The sequence below is a fragment of the Leptonychotes weddellii genome, chromosome 3 (assembly GCF_054177405.1).
Source record: "Leptonychotes weddellii isolate Sample4059 chromosome 3, ASM5417740v2, whole genome shotgun sequence".
NCBI classification, from domain to species: Eukaryota; Metazoa; Chordata; class Mammalia; order Carnivora; family Phocidae; genus Leptonychotes; species Leptonychotes weddellii.
Window position 1 is genome coordinate 11,352,434 of NC_138371.1, and position 10,065 is coordinate 11,362,498.

General features: G+C 38.5%; 1 long non-coding RNA gene across 1 annotated transcript in view; it reads right to left on the reverse strand.

The window, feature by feature from the left end:
• Positions 1-2,458: 2,458 nt before the first annotated feature.
• The window catches only part of LOC145720769 (uncharacterized), a 22,238-nt gene continuing 14,631 nt past the window's right edge, over positions 2,459-10,065 (reverse strand). Inside the window, exon 4 of the long non-coding RNA XR_014143983.1 lies at positions 2,459-2,515. This is a non-coding gene — a long non-coding RNA (uncharacterized LOC145720769). The remainder of the gene's footprint in view (positions 2,516-10,065) is intronic.

Sequence of the window (10,065 nt, forward strand, 5' to 3'; positions counted from 1 at the left end):
AAACCACTGACTAATGTAAAATGACTGTGAACGCACTTATATAAAGTATATAATATACTCTAATATATAATATGTCCTACATGGCCAGAAGCCCACCCATCCAATCATCTAAAGACATTATGGTTTCCTGGGGTTTGATTTGGCAGCCAGTGTATATAACCTAGTAATAAAGTACTTGGTGATGTCAGGTTAAGGCTCTAGATACTCTTTGAGGTTTCACAATGAACATTCACTAATGTTAGAGTCAGTGAGCTTACAAAGGAACACTTCTACTAGATGTAAGGGATAAACCACCAGAAAATGGACATCACAGTTTAAGTTATAAATTATGCTCTAAGCACTACTAAAGAAAACCAAAGAAGACCACTGATTATGAGATCAGTTTTGGTTTTCAAAAATCCAGCAACCCTGTTCAGTTAATATGATGGTAAGCTGGTCAATTGTACCAAGTACTGGGAAAAGAAATTTCTGCCTTATGCTTTCTTATAGTTAAATACAAAAGACTCACTTATAATGGGAACAGAGCTTCCTTTCTGTAGGCATTATGTTACCTATGATCCCATGTTATGAGTGCCTTACAAAAAAAAAAAAATACCAGCAATGAAAACATACATCATTGCATATATCATTGATAAGCAAAGTGACCATGACTAAGATCTTATGCCTATGTGACATGAGTGTCACAGACTATAGTCAAATTTGGAGAGGAGAGATAATTTTAGCCATTCCAGAATGTAGGCTGAGTACTATCTTCTCTAGTATTTTCATAAGAAGCTGAAATATTTGATCTGAACATTTAATCTCTAAATTTCAAAGTTCTAGTTCAAATTTTTAAAACCCCATAAAACTCAAATAAAATATGTCTTCAGCTCAGATTTGCTCCTGAATCTGTCATTTTCAAACTCCACTGTAATATTGGCATTGACTGAATTCACTCAAGTGTTTACCATGTTGTTGTTTATTGTACACTATCCAACCCCCCCACCCAGAAAAATTCTTCTGTTGTCATATAGGTAAAATTGCTTCCTGAATTTATTTCTGTCCTTTCAGAAAATTAGTAATATAAGGTCCGGTTATCCTAAACAGAGTAGAAATACTAGATAGTGGGCACAGTGCTCGTCAATTACTTATTCTTCTGGAAGGAAGGAAATAAGGAAAGAGGGAGGGAGGAAGAGAGGGAGGGAGGGAAGGAAGGAGAGAGGAGAGGAGAGGAGGGAAGGAAGAAGAGTCACTATGATAGAGAATGTTAGTCTTTTGAAAGCTCTCAAAGATCCTCAAAAGCAAGAGGGTCTTTGATGCAATTGTATATAAAAAATTTCTCTGAAAGAATGAGCAGTGGGATGGTCCCGGAATTGCCAATTAGCCCTAGGACACAGGCTGGCTGTGCTCAAGCCAGGAGTGATCCCAACTTTCCCAGTAATGGTGACCTTTGTGATGGTTAACTTCAACCACCCATGGGCAGGTAATCAGATTCACAAAATTACTTTTCTTTCTTTTTATTTTTTTTAATATGGCCTTAAATTTAAAAAGCCTCAGGGTACAAAACACAATAAAGTCATTCATTAAAATATTTAGTCAAACTGATGGCAACATAATACACCATATTTCATACTGCCTCTTCATCTTGGCAGGGCAATTAATAAGGCAGGTTTTGTTTTATGTCCCGAAGATTAATAAGCTGGGGTTATAATAGCATCATACTCAGACGTGGTTCACATTAGAAATTGTTTTGCTTCTGTTTCCCCAAAAGTATATATAGGTTACCTCAAAATCTATTTCATAAAGTAAGTAGAGTAAAAAAAAAAAGTAGGTAGAGTAGATGTGAACCAATATACAAAATAAATAGCAGAAATCTATAAACAACATAAACTAGGGGATGATTGTTAGGACACAAGTCAATCAACTGTCTTGAAAAAGCAAAGGGAGATTTCACTCGGATGTGGAATTTAAGAAACAAAATTGATGAACATAGGGGAAAGGAAGGAAAAAATAAAATAAGATAAAAACAGAGAGGGAAGCAAACCATAAGAGACTCTTAACTCTAGGGAACAAACTGAGGGTTGCAGGAGGGGAGGTGGGTGGGGGGATGAGGTAACTGGGTGATGGGCATTCAGGAGGGCACATGATGTAATGAACACTGGGTGTTATATGCAACTTATGAATCACTAAATTCTACACCGAAATCAATAATACACTGTATGTTAACTAGTTTGAATTTAAGTAAAACTGATAAAAAAGAAAAAGCAAAGGGAATGGATGTCCCTTCTGGAAGCCCAGAAGTAAACCACATGAGAGCCTTAGTGACATCTTCCCTTCAAAAGCAACTGTGGCTATGCAGGAACTAAGCAATTAAAGGTAGAAAGAACAGGACAGAAAGATAGAGAGGCTAGTACCACCCTCTGGTATGTTTATCTGGTTTAGATTCTTATACCATGGCTGATGGAAGCCTGCATTACCTGGAGATATACAGCTCATCATCATGTACAGATGGCTTGTCATCTTGTCAAAGCAGACTCTGCTACAAGACAAAATTATGATCAGAAACAGAATTTATTAACCTAAAGTGGTGCTTGGAATATATAGAGAAATGGCTGACATGCCTTCGCAATCTTACAATATTTTGATATTTTCACTTACACCATCTCAAAAGCTGCATATGTTGATAGTATCATCATTCTATAAATGAGAGTTCAAGGCTCTGAAAGTCAAAGGGGCTTGTCCACAAAAACAGAGACAGCAGTTGAGAGAGTCAGATCTGGAATCTGAGCTTTCTGACTTTAAATTCTATGTGTTTACAACTTCCCAAATATGTCTGTCCCCAAACTGAGATAACACAAACAACACTCTTTCTGGAACCGTGGTTCTTCAGCTCTTCAATGCTCTGTCCTTACTTTGTCACCTCAGTGTCTTTGCTCCACAACATACAGGAGCATGTTGCTGTGCAACATACGAGCTGCCTTGATCAGAAGAAAAGGAGTATGTCTCTGAGAAGAGGGAATGCAAATTGTCCAAAGTAAAAAGAAATGAAGGGGTGATGCAAGAGAGAGGAACACAGAAATGGATGGGGCAGTAGATGACCAGAGAAGAAGATTGTGTTTGGGGTTCAGATGGGGAGCAAAGCCATCTCAGTACCTGCAGTGATGGAGGAAGGAAAATCCTGTGGTACACACCAGAGATGATGTGGAAGATCAAAATACAATGAGTATATAAAGGGTGAGTAACAGAAGGGTGGGTGTTGCATCACACCCCCGAGTTAGAATCCATCTCAACCAATCCCCAGTTGTGTGACAATCACTTACTTTCCCTGACTCTCAACTTCCTCATCTGTATAATGGAGGCAGTCACATCTGATTCACTTAAGACATGACTCCTGTGAGACTCATATATGAAATGATTTCATAAAGCACCATGTGTTTGGTAAATGTGAGCTGCCATTACTGATGGATATATATGACATTGGTTATAACCCTCACATTCTTTCGGATGAAAAACAATACATTTGTGTTACCAGTGGTCAGCCAGAATGTACTTTTCAGGGTCCATCTGTCAAACTTTAATAGGAGTTTATTAAGTAATCAGACACACAGATAATAAGTAAATAAAATTTGTTATCCAAATGTGGCACTCGTGAAGCAATCAAATCTTTAGTGGACATTATGCAGAGTATAAATCCTCATTCTAATCATTTTCTGTAAAGCTTATATCTGTTATTTTGTATTGTTCTCCATGTGTCCATTTCTACTTTGCTTTCTTAAACTTAAATCAGAATTATTAGAATTACATGCAAACATGGACTAAGTAGAATCCTAGAATTCTAGAATACTTCTAGAATAACTAGAAGACATACAAATGGCTAACAAGTACATGAAAAAATGCTCAACATAACTAATCATTGGGATAATGCAAATCAAAACCACAATGAAGATATAATCAGACCTTCTAGAATGGCTGTTAGCAACAAGACAACGAATAACAAGTGTATTGAGCTTGTGGAGAAAGGGAACTTTGTGCACTGTTGGCAGAAGTGTGAGTTGGTACAGCCATTATGGAAAATAGTATGGTGGTTCCTCAAAAAATTAAAGATAGAATTACCATAGCTATTACCAGTAATATCACTTCTGGCCACATATCCAAAGGAAATGAAAACAGGGTATCAAAGAGATATCTGCACTCTCATGTTCATTGCAGCATTATTTATAATAACCAAGATGTGAAAACACCTTAAATGTCCATTAACAAATTGGTGGATAAAGAAGATGTGATAGATTATAGATAGATAAATAGATAGATAGATGATAGATAGATAGATGATAGATGATGATAGATGATAGATAGATGATAGATATGTGTGTATATATATATACATATATGATGTATGCAATATATATGAGATATATGTGAAATGTGGACTATATAGAATATTATTCAGCCTTGAGAAAAAAGGGAATCCTGCTGTTGGTAATGACATGGATGGGTCCCAAAGGCATTACACTAAGTGAAATAAGTCGGAAAAAGACAAATCCTGCATGGTATCACTTACATGTAAAGTCTTAAAAAAAAAGAAAGTCAAACTCATAAAACAGAGAGTAGAAAAGTGATTACCATGGGCTGGGGGTGGGGTGGGGAATACGGAGAGGTTGGTAAATTGGTACAAATTTTAGCTGTAAGGTAACTAAGATCCGAGGCTCTAATGTATAATATGGTGACTGTAGTTGATAATACTGTATTGTGTAATTGATATTTGCTAAGAGAGCAGGACTTAAATGTCAATCTCTCTCTCTACACACACACACACACACACACACACACACACACACACGGTGATGGATTTATTAATTAACTAGATAAGGGAAAGCCTTTCACTATATATACTTACATCAAATCATCACAACGTACACTTTAAATATCTTAAAAGTTTATTTGCCAATAAAGTTGAAAAATAATTCCCTATTTAACCTGAAAATTAAAAAAAAAAAAATAACCGTGAATTAATAGAAGTTGGGGAGCTTGCCTAGTCATGGGCAATTAGGCAAATAAGAACATTCAAATATAGCATCTAACTTAGATGTCGGGAGACTTTTTAAATGAAATATTTTATTCTGAGTTGTGTTCTTTTTTTAAAGATTTTTATTTATTTGAGAGAGAGAAAGAGAGAGGGGGGAGGAGCAGAGGGAGAGGGATAAGCAGACTTCACACTGAGCACGGAGCCTGATGTGGAGCTCAATCCCACGACCCCTAGATCATGACTTGAGCTGAAATCAACAATCAGACGTTCAACCAACTGAGCCACCCAGGCTCTGAGTTCTGTTCTGAGTTGACGGATTAGCCACTAGTGATTCCCGAGGAGCACACTCTTGTGGCAAACATTCTTTGATTCACACAACAAACTGGCCTTTAAATGCACAACACTGAATACTTTCAGGTCTATGATAGACACTGATGATACAGAACTAAGAAAGACAAGGAACTCACAAGCTGAAGAACAAGAAATACTTTAACAGACAGGAATATCAAATGTAAAATGTCAAACCTTCAGAGCATTCCCCCTGAGTTAATCTAACACCACATTCCCATTTAATATATTAATCAGGGGCAGCAGCCATATTTAATTTATCTTCCTTCACCAACACTTTGTATGGGTTTACTGTAAGACTAAGCAGGGAGAGTTATTCTAACTGTAATTCACATAATGTTGCAATTTAACGACTTACTGATTCCGGCAAACCAGGTGTACTCATTTCAATGCTATTTCAGTGCATTCATAATCTAACAAACATTCCTTCACAGTTAACACTTTTTCTGGATTTGTGGTTAAGGTGAAGGAGAAGTTTGTAACGCCAGCAACTTCACCAGAAGAACTTCCCCAGAGACCATCCCCTTTGGCTGATCTTGTTTTTACTTGTTGTAGTGGGTTGAATGGTGCCCACTCCTCCCCCAAAGCCAAAGAGATGCCCACATCCTAATTCTAGGAACCTGTGAATGTAATCTTATTTGGAAAAAAAGGTTTTTGCAGGTGTAATCGAGTTAAGGATCTTGAGATGAGGAGATCATTGGGGTTACCTGGGTAGTCTAAAAACAGATTACCAGTGCCCTTAAAAGAGAAAGGGAGAGATTTGAGTCAGACACAAAGAAGACAGAGAGAGAGGGAAGGAGGCAATGTGACCACAGACAGAGATCAGAGTGAGTCAGCTGCAAGTCAAGGAGTGCCAACAACCACCAAAAACTGGAAGAGGCAAAAGATGGATTCTCCCCTCGAGACTCCAGAGGGAGTGCGGCCCTGCCAACACTGTGAATGTGGACTTCTGGCCTCCAGAACTGTGAGAACAAGTTCTTTCATTCTCAGCCACCCAGTTTGTGGTCATCTGGTAGGGCAGCCACAAGAAGCTAATATACTTGGTTTTGTTCTCCGGTTTCACCTCGTGATGACGCCAATACATTTCTGTCCTTGCAGAGCAATGACTCTCTCAGGTTCATGTGTTGCGTCTTAGTCTGCTTGGGCTGCCATAACAGAACACCATAGACCGGGGGGCTTAAACAATAGACATTTGTTTTTCACAGTTTGGGAGGCTGGGAAGTCTAAGATCTAAGTGCGGATCAATTAGGTTCCCAGTGAGGGTCCTCCTCCTGGCTCGGGGACAGCCACCTTGTCAGTATCCTCACACAGCAGAGAGCAGAAGCTGTTTCCTCTTTCTCTTTTTATAAAGACACTTGTATCATAGAGACCACTCTCCTGACCTCATCAAAACCTAATTACCCTTCAATGGCCATATCAACACCACCATTACACTGGGGGTTAGGGCTTCAACATATGCAACTGGGGTGGGGTGGGGGCACAAACATGCAGTCTATAACTAGTCCTCTATTCTAGCTCAACATATATGTTAACTACATTCACCAAGGCCTTTCATTCTTAGAATGTTCCAAATTGGCATTGTTTCGTTCATTAGGAAATGTGTATTTAGCTTATAGGAACCTTGCAAAATGCTTAGGAGATAGCCATGCTGGGGAAAGAAATCCCTGCTTTTTGCTGATTTGGAGGCTACTCTAGTAATTCCTATTTGACACCCACATCCATGTAGACAATTATGAGCAATCATTGTATGTTTTCACTTGAATGGATCTTTGCCATAGTTTTTGTTTGTTTCTTTTAATCAAGGGGTGTATATGGTAGAAGCCTCCATAGAAATATTAGGGGTTCAGTTCATTATCAACAGACTGAAAGGCATGATATAATAAATGAATGAATATTTAGGCAAGTAGTACCTAGTCCACGGAGAGCATACTTTTTCAACACTTCCCTATGAAAGGCAACTTTGCTGAGATGCTAAGAGCATGATCTCCAAAGCCCAAGTAAGCAGAATTGAAGCCCTACTCCACCACCCACCATGTAATCTTGCATGAGTTACTTAAACTCTCTTTGCCTCAGTTTCCCCTTCAAGAAAGTGGGAAGGAGGATTAAATGTGTTATCTTATGTGAAGAGCTTAGAAAAGTATCTGGCATAAAAAAATACTACATATCAGAATTGGTTGCTACTATCATTATGGACACCTTATTTCACACAATCTGTGATTTTAGAAGACTCTTTCTATGGGCTCAGTATAGTAGATGTGGAATCATATGGTGTAGCAGCCCCCAAGAATGGAAACACTTCATTTTGCCATCAGTAACTACTAAGAGTTCTCACTCTTACCCTCTGATCTCCTTGGCTCTCACACTACTTTGAGAAGTTGAAGATTCTTTGAGAAGAAAGATCACCTCTTCTTCATTTGCATTTCTCTTTCAAGTATAGGACCCTGTCCCCAGTTGCTTTTTAACGATAGATATCAGGGGCACCTGGGTGGCTCAGTTGGTTAAGCGTCTGCCTTTGGCTCAGGTCATGATTCCAGAGTCCCTGGATCCAGCCCTGCATCAGGGTCCCTGCTCAGTGGGGAGTCTGCCTCTCCCTCTCCCTCTGCTCCTCCCCCAACGTGTGCTCGCTCGCTCAATCTCTCTCTCTCTCTCACTTACTCTCTCTCTCAAATAAATAAATAAAATCTTTTTACAAAATATAGATATCAAAATAAATGGATTGATTAGATTCATTCTTCTTAGAAGATGTTTTTAGGCATTGTTCAGAGAACTTGTTGGAGTGTCCTTGGCTTTTTAAAAAGAGTAACCAGGGTGGTGAGTAGTAATGATGACTGCTTTTGACAGGCACATTCTTTGTCTGTGCACCAAAAATGTGACTTGGGGCTAGTGTAGAAGTACTTTGAAGTGAGACGGAATAGCTTGGAAGCTATGATTAAAGAGGACTTGTTTACAAAATAAACTCCAAGATTATAGGAAAACTTCCTCAGTGACTTTTTTAGGTCTTTGATTCAATGAACCAGATCCTGCTTTTCTCCCATGGGGTGAAGCTGACCTAGACCACAATAGAGAAAGTCTCGCAGATAATCTTGCCAACTCCACGCCAGAGACAATTAGTGGGAAACAAACTGTAGCCTTTAAAGAGCAGGTGGAGGAATGATAAACTAAAACAACATCAGTCTCTGGCCCTATCTCCTTTCTCACTGACCATTCACAATTTTTGCAAACATCGAATTAAAGAGAAGACTGTTTGTTTTTCATCCCGGAGCTATAAATATGACACTATCAATCATAGAGATTGTTGGGGCAGGTGATGAAACAGAAATTTCTAACCAAAGGGACGGTCTTTGAGTGTCATATAATTTTAAGACTTCTTCTCTCTCACTTTTGTTATTTTTGTGTTTGTTTTTAACATCTGATTTTTTTTTCAAAGATGATACTCATCACTGAACCATGCTGTCCATTCTGGAGGATCCGTAATCCCCAAAGGCTGGTCTGAGGTAACATCCAAGGCTGTTTTGGTTAGAATTATGTTTCCAGCCACTAGCCCACAGCAGGAAATATTTATAAGCATTTGACAAATAGTTGTTGAATAAATGAAATAAAAGCATTTAGGGTTTTGTCCTCAATTGTGACCTATTTTTTTAATTGTTTTCTTTTCATCTGCCAGATATAATGACATTTGGATAAAGCTGTGAACAGACATACTTTAGAGTCAGCACATGTAAAATTCTTTCTGAAGCCTCTTACACTAGATTCCTTCATCTGAAATCTTGTCAATCAACAGAAAGATTTCTCTGAATACTCTGTGCACTGCTGTCTATATACACTCCACATATTTTCTATTGTATTATTTTCTTATCTTCATCCCACTTGTTATTATTGAATTTACACGTTTATTGCCTGTTTTCATCTCTAGAGTACAAAACACAAGGTCTGAATGGGCAGGGCCCTGGCCTCCCTCATTCACAGCTCTACCCCTGATACCTAGTATAGCGCCAAGACCAAGACCATAGCTTAATAAATATGTGTTTAAAATGAATTTTTAAATTAAAAAATAACATAAGTGTTTATAGTCAATAGAATTCAGAACTCATATTTTAAAAATTTTGGACAAGTTTTTGAAAAGCGTTTTTAGTCATCTTACATCCACATGATATCAATCATGATGTTTAAGGAATAGGGTTGGGGTGCCTGGGTGGCTCTGTCAGTTAAGCATCTGACTCTTGATTTCGGCTCAGGTCATGATCTCCAGGTCATGAGACTGAGCCCAGTGTCAGGCTCTGCGCTGGGTATGGAGCCTGCTTAACATTCTCTCTCTCCCTCTGCCACACCTCACCTGTTCACACTCTCTCTCCCTGTAAATTAATATTAATTAATTAATATAAGATATAGGGTTATTACAGAACATGAAAGAAATATTCTGATTTCGGGCGCCTGGGTGGCTCAGTTGGTTAAGCGACTGCCTTCGGCTCAGGTCATGATCCTGGAGTCCCGGGATCGAGTCCCGCGTCGGGATCCCTGCTCGGCAGGGAGTCTGCTTCTCCCTCTGACCCTCCTCCCTCTCATGCTCTCTGTCTCTCATTCTCTCTGTCTCAAATAAATAAATAAAATCTTTAAAAAAAAAAAAAAGAAAAAAAAAGAAATATTCTGATTTCATTGCAACTGACTTATTTGATTTTGAACTTAGGTTTGCTTCAATTAATAAAACTTTGCTC